This window comes from Sciurus carolinensis, chromosome 3 (genome assembly GCF_902686445.1).
Source record: "Sciurus carolinensis chromosome 3, mSciCar1.2, whole genome shotgun sequence".
In the NCBI taxonomy this organism is placed as follows: domain Eukaryota; kingdom Metazoa; phylum Chordata; class Mammalia; order Rodentia; family Sciuridae; genus Sciurus; species Sciurus carolinensis.
Genome location: NC_062215.1, coordinates 58581656 through 58598968, shown reverse-complemented (window position 1 = coordinate 58598968; position 17313 = coordinate 58581656). Strand labels below are relative to the sequence as shown.

General features: G+C 45.9%; 1 pseudogene; it reads left to right on the top strand.

Annotated features, from left to right (window-relative positions):
* LOC124979392 (myomesin-2-like) overlaps positions 1–17313 on the top strand; it is a 347584-nt pseudogene that overhangs the window by 19678 nt on the left and 310593 nt on the right.

Sequence of the window (17313 nt, the reverse complement as noted above, 5' to 3'; positions counted from 1 at the left end):
ACTGTCACATGTCCCACCAAATGACCTCACCCAAGGTAATCACCCAAGGGTGAGCTCCTAACACCACCACTTTGGGAGGACATAGTTGTTCCCTAAACCAAGTCTCTTAAAAAAATTATTTACTTTTTTTATTTGTTCCTTTTAGCTACACATGACAGTAGAATGTCTTTTGACATATACAAACATGGAATATAACTTTCCATTCTTGTGGCAGTACATGATGTGGAGTTTCACTGGTCATCTATTCATATATGAACATGAAAAGTTATGTCTAATTCATTCTATTGTCTTTCCCATTCACATCCCCCATTATCTTCTGACCATTCTGTTGAAATTTCACCCCCAACCCCCAATTTGGCCTTTGTTTTTTTGGGATTGGCTCATTTCACTTAGCCTGATAGTCTCCAGTACCATCCATTTACCAGCAAATGCCATAATTTCATTCTTCTTTATGGCTGAGTAATATTCTATTGTATATATGTACACAATTTCTTTATCCATTCATCAGTTGAAGGACACCTAGATCGGTTCCATAGCTTAGCTATTGTCAATTGAGTTACTACAAACATTGATGCCCTAAACCCAGTCTTATTTCAGAAATTCATATCAAAACTGTGTTGCCACCTGTAGCAACAATCCCACAGTAATTTATCGGAGGTGGACTGGAACTGAACTACTTCTATTATCTTTATCTGGGCTACTTCCCTTGCTTACTTGCTTGTTCGCTAGTTTATGGAGGAAGAGAGGCTTTGCTTACTTTTAGTTTTAGGGGAAGAGAGGCTTTGAAAGGAAGAGAGACTTTGCTTAGAGGAAGAACAACTTTGCCTAATTTTAGAGGAAGTTTTAGAGGAGATATTTCTTAGAGGTCTGCTGCTTCTTCTTAGAGGCGCATCCTGCATCCTGCATCCTAAAGGTGTGTGCTAGAGGTGCATGCTATCAGAGGTGCTTTCCATCAGAGTTTCTTCTTAGTGGTGTGATCTGCTATCTGCAACCTGCGACCTAGCAGTGTGACTTTAGTCCTCTGTCCTGTGATCTATCAGAGGTGCTGCTTATCAGAGGTGCTTCCTATAGGTGTGTGTCTTATATACCTAAGGCAGCCAATCAACTTAGGATTAAATAGCATAGTTGGAGCATGTGCCATGGTACCAATTAAGAATGAGGAACATCTGTTGATCACTAGCACAAAGGATACATTAACTAATCAGGCAAAAGTAGGTCACACCCTGTTAACACTAATTATGCGCCACCTCTTGGCCCAATGCCAGTCGCCATCCTAGGACTACCCAAACATGTCTGCAAAACTGGTTTCTCGATGGTGTTTTCTGGCCTATCCTCCATTGGAGACACACGGCCACTGCTCATGGCCTTAGAAGGAATCACCACTTGAACAATGGAATTCTAGGTTTAGTAGGGCCCTCCTGGGCTGCTGGCCAGGTGGCCTGGGTTCTCTCAGACATTGGCACCCCTTCCTGCTATGTCTAGCAGTTTGGTGGACACTCCCTGATGACTGTGAGGCCATGCCACTCAACTTCCTCCAGCCCCCAGGTCTGCCCAGGCAAGGTGAGGTGGATGTAAGGTGGGCCAATGGTCTTCTGAAGCCCTGCACACCAGGCTGGAGTTAGCCATCTGCCAGGCTCACATACCCCCATCCTCCCCTCTGACTCTATAAGTGTCTTCCAGGCAGCCAACTCTGCACTGCATCCCTGACTCTAGTAGCAAATGGAAGGCACCAAGGCCTGGCTCATGGCTCTTATGTGTGGTGTGAAGACAGGCAAAGGGCAGACCAGAGAGGAACCCTGATGTGGTACTGAGTTTGGAACAGAGGCTGCAAAGTGAATGGAGCTGGTCAGGGAGGGGAGGGTTGGCCAGGGAGGACATCTGTTGAAGCCATGGTGACACTGTAAAGATTCAGGAGAGCTTTACAGGCAGGGAGTAGCCTGGGAAGACACGGTCTCCATTCTCCTGGACCTGAGAGAGCTGTGATGGGGCAGCCTGCGAGGAGGAGGAGGGACACAGAGTCCTGGAGTTAGAAGACCCCAGGGGAAGGTGGACAGGATGTTGTTACAGTTGGGTAACTCGACATCCAGTGATGAGGGGTCCCCAGCCTCTGAGTGGAGAGGTGAGGTGTGCTGGAGCAGGGGCTCCAGGAGGTGACTGCAGCTGTGGAGGCTGGGTGTGGGGTAGTGGGGTGTGGGGATCAGGATCTGTGCTGACTTGCAGGCTTGCTGATGCATGGGGGTGGGAGAGGAGAGGGCTGTGGACTTGGGTCCCTACTGGAGGTCGGGGAGACTGGGGACTACCCTGCTGTGAAGTTAGGGCAGCTGGAGCTCAGTGACAGGCAGGTTGATGCAGAGTTGCCTAGTGGGTCCCCAGGAGAGGTTGTGCGCATGGGAGATACCAGATGATGCTTGGGGAGATCAAGGGTTGTGTGTGGGGTCACTGCCATAGAAAGTATGCCCGGGCAGGACAGGGTGAGGCTCCCCAGACTGTGCAGATGTGGGAGACTGAGAACGTTTTTGCATGACTCAGGTTGGACCCTGTGAGGATGTTCATACAAGATGCCAATGTAAGTGCACCATCCCGTCAAGGCCAAGATAGAGCCCGCAGGAAGGAGGGTCTGATGTTGGCAGTGACATCACCACAGGAAGGCCTGTGCTAATCATAACAAGATGGGAACTGCTGCATTAGTCCTGTGAGCCTCTTTCCTGTCCGTCCCTGTTGAGTGTGACGTGCTCTCAGGGCTCCAGCCAGGTGGTCTGGGAACCTGACCCTTGGCCGTGTGGTGCATGTCATTAGTGCCCCAAGCACACCTTCTGAGCAGCAGTGTTTTGTCTTTGTGGCTGCCCTCACCTGGTTGCATGGGTAGGTGTCTGCTGAGGAGCTCAACGCCCAGCCACTCCGTGATGGGAGCAGGGTGCAGGGGCATCTCTTCATCAGGTGTTACTTTCCTGCATGTTAGGCTGTTTCCACAGTCCCTATGCATGGTTACCCTATGGACGGTATGTCAGATGTTGGTCCGATTCCTAATTAGCACCACAAAAATTATTCTTTGACAGCATCAGCCACACAGGAAAATAAAAATGGATAATGCAACATAGCATGCTCATTTTAATTACACATTTGCCCTTGTGATTCAGAGGCATTGGCCTCTTAAATACCATGAAGCAAAAGCTAGACTCTGTTCCCCATGGATCAGGTATCCTGAGCTCTCCACTCAAGGTTTATACATCCTAGTTTTTGAAAATTAAAAAAATATATAAAACTTTTTTCTTGCAAAAAATGCGATATATATTTATTGTAAAAAGATTATCCCCCAAATTATAATTTCTCCACCCACAATCTGACTCTGATCAGTGTTATGTGTGATGTGCATCCTGCCCATGTGGACTCATTGAGGAGACTGTTGCTCAGGGAGAACTCTCCCTGATGGGTCCTTTTTGTCATTGACTGGGTGACTGGGCTCATCATAACTGCTTACCTGCTTGCCCCTCTGAACGTCTGAGCATCTGATCTGGGTTGTGGTTTTCTGCTGTAAGTCTTTGCAGGATAAAATGCTCACCACTCTTACCACACACTCCTTTTTCTACCTTGGGAGAAACCCTGAGGTCTGTGTTTGGTGTTGAAAACTACACCCGTGTTAGGGTTTTTGACAAATGCCTCCTTGTTCCCACTGCGAGAGAAAGGCACCTGTCTGCTCTTTTCAAGGGCAGATGTTGCTCTTGTGGTGGCCAAATTCTGTGGGTGTGGAGCAATTTCTCATTTTATTTTGTCTCCCTGATTTCAAGCATTGCACATTTCCCCACAAGCTTATGTCATCTGCATTCTTCTTTGGCACTCTGCCTTTTCACATCATTGTCTTTAAATTTTTTTATTTCTTCTAATTAGTACACATGACCATAGAATGCATTTATCTACTTTGGTATATGAGATATAAATGGGGTACAATTTTTCCTTTTTCTGATGGTACATGTTGCAGGATCACATGGGTCATGCAGTCATATATGTACGTGAGGTAACAATGTCTGTTCCACTCTACTGTCCTTCCTACCCCATACCCCTCCCCTCCCTTCACTCCCCTCTACCTAATCTAAAGCAACTATATTCCTCCCTGTGTCCCCACCCTTATTGTGAACTAGCATCTGTATATCAGAGAAAACAGCCTTTTCATGTCATTGCTTTTTTAAAAATATGTTTTTAGTTGTGGATGGACCTTTATTTTATTGACTTATATGTGTTGCTGAGAATTGAACCCAGTGTCTCACCCGTGCCAGGCAAGTGCTCCACCCCTGAGCCACAGCCCAACCCCCATCATTGCCTTTTGATGAGTGGGTTGGTTGGCATTTTGTCCTTTCCTGGCCACAATGGTGAGGACCTGCCCAAGGCCAGCCCTGGGTGGGCACATGCTCATGGGAGCACCATTAGGCGGGCTCTCCTGGAGTCTTTGCAAGTAGTGGAGGATGTGGCTGGAGCAGGCTGTGTGCTGAGAAGCAGGGACCCACTGTGAGTGGACCTGGAGGCAGAGAGCACTCCACCACAGCAGAGCCTCTGCCCTTTCCTCATCTCTTCCCAGCTGGCCCTGCTCTGTGCCTGTGCTTTGCATATGATGGCTTTGTTCCTTGCTGCCTGGACTGTCCTGTTTCTGGGAGATGTCTCCACCAGCCACTTGTAGTTTCTGTGAGTTGTTGGATGATTTCTGAGCAAACCCCAACTTGGATGCTCTTTCCGATGTGCTGATGAAAGGGTCAAAGTGGACCAAGATATTCTTTGGAGAAGGCCAGGCCTCAGTGTTCTTCAACCACCTGAACAAGGACAATGAGTGCTTGTAAACCCTGAAAATTGTGTCCCTGGGTGAAGTCAGTGACCACAGTGCCTTCCTGTTTGTCACAGGTGGGCTGGTTCACAACCTGAGCCTGCAGTAGGAGGCCCCACATTGAGGAAGGGACCCAGCAGGCTGCAGGAGGGTGGAGGATGGCCATTGTCCTCGCAGACCTCCCCCAGGCAAGGCAAGCACCGCCCAGAGATGAGGAGGCCAGATGAGTCAGAAAAAACAGGCATGGCCTCCCTGACCCCCGCCATCACCAGAGTGTGAAGGGACCCTCAGAGTTAGATTAGAGGAGAGAGAAGTATGTAAAGCCTGGGGAGGCCCATCAGGCCGCTGCCCCTCTGCCAGCCCACAGAGGCCGTGAGAGGACAGCACTGCTGTTTCCATGACCCCAGCTGCAGTTGCACTCATATTTAGGATGATCCTGGCACAATGACCAGGGATTCCTGAAGATCTGGGTCTCGCAGTGTCCTCGTGCATCTAACTCACACCCTGGCTCAGAGTCAGGGCACTGAATCCATTTGTGGAAAGAAAACCAAAAATCAGGATGTACCAGGCACAATGTAGGCACACACACAATGTAGGTATCACACACACAACTATAACATGACGTGTGACAGACTCAACATGCAATTGCACCTAACAGGTAACCGGTAATACATAACGTGTATCAACATATGCTTAACATGCATGTATGACACATGACATTCTTCCTTTTGCAAGTGAAGACACCAAGGCTCAAGGCATGGGGACCAGCTCTGATCATGTTGGAGCCAGAGAATGAGTTCCCTTTGTGAAGCCATGTGCTCTGAACTCAGAAGTGATTGTTCCTTTCCTCAGCATCAGCCTGTGGCCTCCCCTGCACCACCCCATTGCCCTCTGCAGGTTCCTGAGAGGTACAGGGTACCCTGCTGGGGAGACACAGTCACTCCAGGTGTAACCATCCTTATTGGCAGGCCTTACCTGGGCCCAAGGTTTTCCAAGCCCAGGCATGGGTGCCCTGAGGCACAGTCAGTATGCTGTTTTCTCCATGTGGCAGTCCTTGAGTCATGTTTGAGGGAGGGCTCCTTTGTTGGAGAACAACTCAACACTGGGGACGTACCTCACCTCTGAATGTCCCTAGACCTTGAGAGTTGGCAGGGCTGCCATCTTAGACCCTTCCAAAGTTTGGCTGTTCCATGTGGCTGACATTAAACATGCCTCTCTTTCTTTCCAATGCTTCTGGCAAGGTATCTCACCAATGAAAGGCAATGCAGTGTAGTTTGAACTGCTTGCTTATTCAGCACCACCAGCAAGAAGGAACCAGGTCAGTGTGGCGGCTTAGCCCTCTGATGACTTTCTGAGGGGAAGTATCTGGCCAATGCCAAGAAATCCTCAGCTTTTCCTATGCTGAGAAATTGCAGGGGAAGCCGTGAGCTTACTCTGCTGAGGAGTATACCAGTCACACCTGCTGAGCAAACACACTCTAGACAAGGAAACGAGATGCTCAGAGAGTTAGCCTCTCAATTCCTCTGCTGGCCATCAGCATAGCCAGAGTTAAAACTGCATTATGGTTGTAAAGAGTCTGTGAAAGGAATGGATAGAGAAGTGACCCAAACATACTTTCTGAAAAAACTTAAAACCCCCAAATTTTCAGGAATTTTGAAATATAAACATCTAAGATGATATTTCTCAGGCATTAAAAATGCTTACTCATCAATGTATTAGTAAATTTTTGACAATGTGCCCTTATGTGACCACACGAAACAAAGAGATGAACTTTAATCTCAGATCCAATCATAAAATGTCACAGCCTTGAGAATCTTATGGAGGGCTCAGTGTTCTGAGTTTTAAACAACCTGTGTGTTTGCATTTCTTGGCACTGATCCACCAGAGGATAGACGTGTCTGAGTGACTAAAGGTGGAGATGAAGGTGGGTGTAGCCCAGCAGGGAGATCTGAGTTTGGAGGAGCTGGGCCAGGTTTGCAGTGACCCTCACTGTAAGTGACAGTGAAAATGTCTTCCCACTCAGATGCTGACCTGCTGGTCACAGGGACTACTGGAGCGCCCGTGAACTTGCAGTGCAATGATGCAAACTGAGACTATGTCAGCATCACATGAGATCCACCCAACACCACCACCGAGAGCCCTGTCATCAGCTACTTTGTTGACCAGTGAGTGGGCCTGGCATTCTTCCTGTGACAAAAGCACCCTGAAATGAATGTCAGCACGGACAGCAAATATGGATACATTTTAAGTGCAAGCAGTTGTGCAATTCCTGACTGGCTCAGGAACATCACTGTTTGGGTATGTAATGCTCTTGACTAAGTGATTGGTAAATACTACCCAGTGGTCTGAGCCCAGGGTAAGCCCAAGAGTATCTTTTGGTTGATTTTGGAGCCTTGTTGGCCTTTAGTACCCAGTAACAGATCCAGGCATGCTCTGAGCCTTCAGGCCTGTGTGCTGAGTGTCAAGCCTGTGCCCAGAGCAGAAGGGGCTCCCCTGTGGCAGGGCGACACTGAGGTCCCACCCGGAGTGTCAAACAGCAGGAGCCATGCCAGCTCACAGTCCCACAGCTTTGGTCTTTTGTTCTATTGAGTTAAAAAGGGTTTCTCCTGTTTTCCAAGTGAGGAATATTGTAGCCTTGAAGGACAAATACTGGATTTGTCTTTGTATTAATAACTTAAATTTAGACCATCATTAAACCCAGTGGGGTTTTAACTCTTTGATTTTCCTTTTTTGGTGCAATTCTTGGAGCCTTGGAGGAATACTGAGCAGACCAGTGTGTGTATCAGATGTGGAACATAAACCCTAAACGTACATTTCAGTCTTTGGAAGAAATTGCCGTTAAAGAAAGTGAATTTAGAAGTGAGATAGAGGTGCATAGTCTTGGGTTACGAGGAGGACTTCTGTCAGGGATTTAAGATTTTATGGATATGGCAGTAAAATCCATGATTATTTCAGGAAAGAAACAATCTGTGTGACTTTTTGGCTTAGGCAGATGACATTCTCTCCTTCAACCAGCGAAGTTCCCTGGGCAGAGAAGCATCCACCACTGAGAGATGACTGGGGAGCTGGTGACTGATCTAGAGTGTTGGGTTCAGGGCCAGCCCACACCTGGGAAGTCTGGTGTTTCCAACCATGATGTCAAATCCCTTCATGCACCTTTCAGTCAATAATCCATGCTCCTCCCCCTCACTAAAACAGCTACAGAACAGAACATTCCAGAAGGCGGCACACTGCCTCCAGGCCTTCTCCACCTGGGCCTGCTCTCAGTAGATCTGAGTTGAGTCCCCTGCAGACCCCAGAGCTGACCATGCAGGTCTCTGACTGGGACAGACCAGGGCGTATGGATCAGAGAACATTCACTGTCTTTCCTGGGTAACTGGTGAAGCGAGTCTTTGTCTCCAGACATGAATCTTCTCCTCAGGCTGATGTTTTCAACTTGCTCTTTTCTCCTGGGCATTTAACATGATGGTTTTGTACTTAAATTTCTCAACCATTGAGAAATACAGGCTAATCTTTCCTGCATTTCCAGGCTTCTGGTCAGGACTTATTCCCAGGTATTTCTGGAAATAATAAACAATGTTATTTGGTATATGGGGAGTCTGCATCCCAGGAGAATCTGTCCCTTGGCTCAGCTGGAGAAGGTGCATGTGGGGGCACCCAGGGAAGGGGTTGCATTGGCATGCCGGTTGGGAAAAGAACTGTGGAGGTTAGAGCTGAAATAACTGCCTGAGGCTGTTGTACCTATGCGTGTTTGAGGGCAGGAATTGATCTTGAGCTGAAGTATGAAAACTCTGATAATTTATCTATCTACCATCCGCCTGTCTAGATACTATGGCTATCTCTGCTACAAAAGGTATTTAAAAAGAGAGAAAGATTCTGCATTTCCTGAGCAGCTCTGTCTTCCAGTTTACTATTCTACTCGTTATGTAAATCCGTATTTTTACAGCATGGATTTTGCCCTGTGAGAGTCTCCAGTGACAACTGATATATGTGGATTCACCTGTAAATGTTTGGCAGTTGGCTATGTGTGTTGTTACCTACTTTCCCCTTTTTTTACCTTTTTTACTTAGTGGGAACTAACAACTGGGTTCTTTGTCATAATGTCCCCTTGAAAATCTGCAAACACCCTGTGAAGGGCCTTTGAGGGAAGGTGGTACGTTTTTTGTGAGAGGGCCATCCATAGTGCGGGAGTCAGCAGACCTTCCTGGGTCTCTGATGCTGAGGCTGCCCTTGACCCTGCTGACCTCAGAAGGTTACAAGGTAGGCTGTGGGCATGTAAGTTAAAGGATAGCTGGGCACTGGAGCCATTTGGGTGATTTGTTCTTTCCATCAAAGCCACTGTGTGTGAGCCTCCAGAATGCCATTGAGAGCCAAGCAGGTCTGAGATGTTCTGTTCCCCCAGGTCTCCATCAGTGTCCTGCAGGATGGGAACAGCCAGGCTGCCATCTGCACTTTCCAACCAGTGCTGTGTTCATGGAGCTCTGCCCTGGAATCCTATTCAGTGGGCCCAGAATGAGACCTTTCTCAGTCCACGGATGATATGATTACAGCACAAGATAAGAACAAGGGACCTTGAAACCAAGCTGCTCTGAATCTGAGTCTTCATTTCATGTGACACAGGTTCCTTTCCTTAATGGAATTGGACCCTTAATTATGGCTTTAAATGAGCCAGTATACTTTCCTTACCTGCCAGGTTCTTTGAGTCCACTGTGAAGAGCTGAGAGGTGCTAACCATGGCCAGGACACCCTCTTCACCTATTCCTGCAGATGGCTGTGTTGCAGGGAGATGCAGAGTGGCTTAGACCTTGTCTGGGATGGGGCTGCCCACTCCTGTAGGCACCCTCGGGCACCAGCTCAGTATCACCTTTTCTCTCTACAACAATTCACCTGGAGGGAGAGAAAGAGATTGTGATCTACTAGGATAACCTTGAAAGTGAGTGACTCTGGGCCACCTGGTTTCAGCTGTGCCTACTGGAGGGGTTTAGGATGCTATTTAGAGATGCGTGAGGACAAAATAGCCACAATCTTTCCAAGTGAGAAGGAAGCTGCAGGCTGAGCCTGCAGGCATATGGAGCACAGACGTTAGCACAGGCGAGTGAAGCAGGAGGAGGGAGAGGTGAGGCCGGCCAACTGCCCAGTTCTACAGCTAGGCTCTCAGAGGTATGCTCTGGGACCACAGAAGGGAAGCACACTGAGCCTGGGATGTAATGTCACTTGCAGGTGCTGGGTCCTTTCTTAGAACTCAGTTAGTGGAAGAGTGTTTTATTTACCTTTTATTTAAAGCAAAAATTTCATTCCTAACCTTTAAACCAAAATAGATTGAGTCTTTCCTGTTGAATCATGTTCTGGTTGGAAAATTCCTATCTCCTTTCTTTATATTTAGTATTGTGAATACTTCTCATTGATATCCTTCTCAGAGGCAGCTGGAATCTTGCTAAGGAGATTCCAGTATTTTTGATCATAGCACAGAGTATGGGGAGTGAAAACTTAAAGAGTTGAGATTCTAGATCAGTCTGGACCTGCTGGCCAGAGAGGTACTTCTTATCTCTTCTTTACCAGTGCTGTGTCAGAAGAGTTTCTTCCTGAGACAGTTGTCTCTCTGGGGTTTGTGATTTGCTTCTGTGTTCGACATGTGTGGTTCCCAATGGTGTGCATGCTTCATTTCTTCTGCCCTGGAAAGTCTCCTCTCTAGGGCCTCAGAGTGGACAGGTATCTCAGGGCTGTCCATGAGGGAAGTCATGTACTGAGGACTGTCTTCAAGGGCTCTGCACAACTGCCTGAGGTAGCACCCAAGCCCTTGGAACACCTCTACCTCCAGGAGACCTTAGAGACCAGCAGGGATGCTCAATAAACAGGAATAGAAGGCCGTGTCCTGGGCAGGTTGACTTCTGACTCCCCAGTCACTGTCTTTCTTCCTCAGCCAGCACCATGCCCAGCGCCCTGTCCACACTCTACCTTGCTTTAAGGGTTAGAACATAGAGGCTTTCATAATGGAGAAATGACTCCAGGTGATACTGGAGAGATTCCTTGCTGCAGATCAGTCTTACAGGACAAGAGTTTCTGGAGTGCTGAGGAAGGGCAGTTCTTCTACCTAGAGGGAGACTGAGTCAATAGAGAGATGTAGTCTGTCCGCTCAGGGCAGACACCTAGGAATTCAGTCAGAAACTGGGCACAGGGAGAAGGTGCAACTCGCTTCACACATGTCACACACCCAATGAAACCCTGCTGCATAAAGGTCATCATGATGAGCAGAAGAGTCAGGAGCAACACAGGCTGATGAGTCTTCCCAGGCAGGGGCCTTTCCAACCTTGCCTCTTGGTGGAGCAAGCTTTTACGTGTAGACTGTCTGTGCTGGGAAATCCCAGATCGCAGGCTGGGTGTGCATGGTGGCCAGCTCACCGTGGCCCTGTGCACCTGGAGCAAAGCTGCAGGGCAGCCTCTCCTGTGCTCCTCTCACAGCACTCCACATCCAGTTCTACAGATTCCATCCCAACCTCAGGTTTCCTTGAGGGAGAGACATCTCCTGGGGTGGTCATGGTGTGCTCAGGTTGGTGGAACAAGGCTCAGAATTTGGAATCAGAAGACCCAGACTTGGAGTCCAGTTCACCTAGGGTGATTGTGTGATCCGGAAAGATCTGGGCTCCATTTCTGCATTTTGAGGTTGAACACACCGACTCCTGTTTGAAATTTACTGTCATCTTGCTCCATACCTAAGATAATGACCTTGGAGGCAAAACACCTGAATGAAAAGTATGTGCATACACACATATAATGTACATATACACACATACAGTGTATGTACACATACATGTGTAGTCATATGCACACAGTGATATATGTGCATGTGTAAACATATGTATGTTTCTATATAATTATTATTATTTTTTAGTTACCAAGACTGCTTTTTCCTGAAAGCACTGTCTTAATTATGGGAGTAGTTAAGCAATGGTGTCTTCTCCCCTTCTCATCCATCTTGCCCTGACCCACAGGATGGGGATCCAGGGAGGCCTTCTCAGAGGCCTCCAGTGAGGGTAGCACCACTAAGTGGCTGCTGGGTCCCACCATGGAAATTGCCCCAGGGCAAGCATTTGGCAACTGCCTGAACATCTGTGGTCGCTTCCCCAGGGTGATGCAGAAAGTCCTCCAGACTCAAAAGTCTCACTCCAGGGGCTTCCTGCTCAAAAAAACTGGGTTCTTTTTCTTGCCTTGGAGTGAAATAAGCATTTCTATTCCCCTTTCTCTGAGATCAGACTCCGCCTCTGCCCTCACACTGCTCCTCAGCTGTGTCTTGCCCTCTGTCCTTGGGAGCTGCTGGGACTCCCCAGATTCAGCTTTGGGAGCTTGGCGTGGGTTTCCCATGTCTCCCCTCTTTAGTGTCCTTGCTTGGACCTCTGGGTGTGGACACGTGTGGGTTGAGGGAGGCTGGCCAGGGTCCTGGGCTGCCCCCACTCTGCTCCTTTGCCTCTGCCACTGCACTTTTCTGGTACATGCTGACTCCTATTTGAAATTCAATCCGCTTGCCAGGATGATCCTAGATCAGATCTGCGTTCCATCTAAAGTGTGCTGTTTGCTCATGAAATGAAAACTAGTCTTATTTTGTGCTGTTTCCATGTGACTGTTCAATTCCTTGCTTGCAGCTGAGTAAAGGGGGAGCAATTGAATATTGTTAAGGGTACAGAGAGGTCCTAGGGATGGTTCAACCATTCTAATTATGTGCTATTCTAACTGGAACCTCACAAGATTTCATTTCACAATTAAAGGGGCCACAGGTCTGGAAAGCCTCTACTCTTCAAGAATCTCCCATAAATTCCATTATAGATCTCTAGCACCTCACCTCATTTTTCAGAAGGTGAGATCAGAGGAGAGGCATGCCAGATGTCTCTGGTTGCAAATACTCTATCACGGTTTCTGCTTGTTAATGCCTCTGCTCAAGCACATAGGCATAACTCATGGTACTTGCAAATCTACACAGAATGTCTGGGGGAGGAAGAGCAGCAGTTGTAGGAGCTGACTTGTGATTCAAGTGCCTTGAGGGCACATGATGGGGAAAGCAGCCAGGGTGGGTTGTTAGCTCCAGCAATGTCCACAGGGCTGCCTGGTGCCGGTGCAGGTTACTGATACTTCCTGTGAACATTCCCGGTACAGTGGGAGTTTCGTGCTGGGAAAACACTGATACCTTCTGGGCAAATCCTTTCCCCTTCTGGCAGAAACTGAAAGACTTTTGGATGACAGTCTTGTAAACTGGTTCATATTAGAAACAAAAGTAACTGAACTCTCTAGTGGTGCATTATGCTCTGGCTTTGAAAGCACAACCCTGGGTTTGTTGGCCTTCTTGAGTGGCAGTGGAGCCCAGCACTACTCTGTGGCTGAGCCCGAGGAAGCCGGGGTTGGTGCTCACGTGGTTCATGCAGTTCATTTCTCCTGCAGGTGATGTTCAGATCCTGGGCCCTCTGTCCAACATGCATGCTTTGGAGATCAGCAGGACTTACCTGGTCCTCAGTTGGGACCTGCCCACTCCCCTCAGCAAAAAGTCCTTAATGTACTTCATTTAGAAGGTAATCTGATTGGACTCCTGACTGAGCAGACCTCACACTGTCCCTTTTCTGTGTTTGACAAAGGGACTGGTATCCCACTGGTCTCTACAGACACTCAAAGGGCTAATGGTGGGGTAGAGCTGTGACTGTGGGGAGGGTCCTGGGGTTGGAACTGCTGGAGTGGGTCCCAGCTGGGACCCACCACCCAGTGCAAGCATTGCTTCTGCTCTTCTCTCTGGTTTCCATGTCCAGCTGAGCCCAAGGGACCTGCAGGCTTCCTCTAGCTCCCAGTGCTGCAGGTCCTAAGAAATGCAGATGACTCTGCTCAGGGCCTGTGTACCAGCTCTGGGGCTCCTGGGTGGTGGTCTTACAGAGTGGACCACCTGGTGGAACAGACTTGGGCTAAGGATCAGGCCAGTGCCTGAGGCTTGGATGACCTGGGCAGAGAAGTGCAGAGCACATCAGCACTGCAGCCTAGGATGTGCACATGTGGGTGCCACACAGACACACACATATGTGCACACACACAGCTCGTAACTGGACATGGCATGCCTTCTGTAATCTAGCCTATTTTATTGCATTGGAAAGGCAGGCTTTGACACTCTACTGATTTGGAGCCCCACTGTTGGGTTGTGGGCCATCATTGACTGCTGCACAGTCCTATGAAATGGCCCATCAGGTATCATGATGCCAAATTTGCCTCACAGTACAATGTAGAGCCCAGTGTGTGGTGTGCACAGTCCCCTGGAGGTTGGTAGGAGAGGCCTGTGTGTGGGTGACACCTGTGCAAGGCAGAGAGCAATCAGTAAGGCAGAGCTAGTGCTGCTGGAGCAAAAGGGCACATGAGCCACAGAGATATTCAACAAAGGAAGCAGAATGGTGCACCACCTCTGAGCTCTTGAGTTCTTGGGCCTGTGATTTTTGATAACTTAACCCTCTATACCTACATTTCTTTCCTCATTAAATAGCACTATCAATATTTCCCTAATTTCCCTAAAAATACTGTGAAAATGAACAGTCCTATGTAACACACAGTAAGTGCTCCATAAATGTTAGGCCTTATTTCATAATAGTAGCTGCCATTTATTGGGTACTTACTATAGGCCCATTGTAATAATTTTAGATCTGAGTTCAAAGACCATGTTCTTTTTTTAACCATATTTTCTGCTCTTCAAAGGCTGAGACTGGTGAAAGGAAGAGGTAGAGAGCTGAGAGATGGGGGAAGATTGTTAATAAAAGTCTAAAACTATGGGACAATAAAACATATTCCTGGTTTCTTTGAGAAATAGATCAAATGAGAATGTTTGGAGATAATATTAGAAATAGACTGACACCAAATAATAGTAGACCTTGAATGCCAGGGTAAGGAATAAGTTTTGAGGGAAGAGGTTCATCTTTCTAATTGGGCAAGAATATTTCAAATACCAAAATATCTGAGAAGACTTGTTATTCATCATAGTTACAATTAGGGACTTACTAAAAATGTGAAGATCAAGGAAGCTGATTTTGACCTGATATATACATACAAACATACATATACACACGTATAACACCCACTCCTAAAAAAAAAAAAAAAAAAAAAAAAAAAAGAAAAAAAAAGATTTCTCATCAAAAACACTTTAAGCCCAGGAGGAGCAATATCCTGTGCTCTATCTTTAAGGAATGCAGACATGAGCGATATGGAATCTTTGCTATCAGTTTTGTTTGTTTTTGTTTTTGGTACTAGGGATTGAACTCAGGGATGCTTAACCACCGAGCAACATTCCCAGCCCTCTTTTGTATTTTACTTTGAGACAGGGTCTCATTGAGTTGCTTAGGGCCTTGTCAAATTGCCTAGACTGGCTTTGAACTCACTATTCTTCTGCCTCAGCCTTCAGAGTCAATGGGATTACAAGTGTACACCACAAACCCCGACTTTTGCTAGCAGTATATAAACTTATCTGTTCCAAAATAGTCTCATTCTGGTTATCATTCATTTATTTTCATGTGAAAGGTTGATCAGAATGGGTGACAGCCACAGGGCCACAAAGGAAAACAATAAAGTGGTAAGAGTAGTTTGGTTGCATGACTCCTGGACAGTCACATTATGTATGAGATACTTCATAATATTGAACAGAAAACCTTCCTTATTCTCCAATCATACCTACTAAGAAATGAGCCCACCTTAAATCTGTCTCCTACAAAATTGCTTACATTGATCTGTTGGGTAGCCATGCATATGAAGTAAAAATTAGCTCTCCTGTTGTTTTAAAATACATTATTCTATTTATTACCAAATCAGTCACCTCCATTGGCACAAAACCCTTGTAGTGCTGGAAGTTATTGTACTTAACCCTACTTCAAAGCATTAAGTATTCAACTTAATAGTGAGATAGTGACAACTGAAAAAGGTTTCACTTTATATACTGTCAGTTTTCTAAGCCCTCAAAAAAGAACTAATAAAACTGCATAGTTTTTGCAAGGGTCTAAACTCAAGTGTGCTTTGGAAGACAGGGAGTTAAAAATGTTTTGGAAGTTAAGTTGGTATAAGAGTATGAAAAGCCTCTTTTGCTCTAGTTCTAAGGAAATACTCTTCTTTTTCTAAGAAAGCTTTCCACAGAAGACACTATACACAATATGCAAGGTAAGTATAAGAAGGAATTACTGCAGTTCATTTACTTTCAGATAAGTTATTCACTTGGACATGTAACAGAAACTTTATGAATGTGAAGTGTGCTTGAAAATGCTGATCTGTTAAAATTCCATAAAACAAGTCTCATAATGCAAGTCATTTGTGACAGCTACACATAAATAACTGAAGCAGCATTTCCAGAGAGACTAGGGCAAATGGTAGAACAAAGTACAAATCAGCAAGGAAAGAAACAGAACATAGTTGTGGTAATAATTTACCATATTTACTACTCTTGAAACCAAAGTAGCATTACAAGTGTCATCTGTTTACATTTCCCTGTGTTTTCATCATCTTCACAGTGAAGTGTCAAGTGTGCACTAATATGTGCCAAAAAACCAAAGGCTGCAGGGCTTTGACTTAGAACAGTAATTTTAACTTTTAAATTTAGATTTTGTTATTTTTATTTATCTCTGCATTATGGTCTTTTAAAGGAAAAATGTGGAAATTGGTTAATTAAATATTGTATTTCATATTTCCATCATATATATTATTTACGAGCTTGCTTATTTCCTGAGTACACTGTAGTGGTTGTTTATGTGAATTCTGAAACAGCAAAAGTATAACTTCAGAGGAGACAAAAAATAACAAAGAGGCACCCTACTGCTCTGTGAGAAAGCACTGAACTTCAATCAGAACCATAGGCCCCAGGCCTAGTTTTCTCTTATGTAGCTGTGTAAACTAAATCAGGTTGTTTAACCTCTCTTTCTTTTATTCCTCCAATGGGGATGTCGATACCTAACTATCCTGTTTTACAAAGTGGGTATATGAGTAAATTGAACTAATATATGTGGAAGAACAAAATACATTTAAGTACTCCACAGTTGTAATGAATTATTCTTGTACTCCTGTAAAACAACCTGATAATTCTAAAATAGAGAATTTTAATAATTGAACATATTTGACTTTCTGGTTGATCAAGCATAAAATCAAATCAGATTTGGCTCAGAGTCATTTCTCTCCAAAGGCATATAATCATCGCAGCATTCTGGGTGATTTCTTCTAAAAAGACCCTGTTTCACACCACTCATTCCAGTGGAAAGAACTTGCTTTCAGTAAATGAGGCCATGTCTTTATAAATTCATGTCATGTGTTAATATATATAGTAGATTCTAAGACATTTTTGTGCATTAAAAGGACTTGAAAATTACTAAGAGTTGCTTTTCCTGTGGTATTTAGGCAAAATTCCTAAGGAAATTGACAGAGAATAAACAAAAACATCATGAGAGAGAAACTAAGGGATGTTTCAAAGTAGCATTTCAAGACTTAGTAATCACAGATTGGTTCTCTGTGTCTCTCTG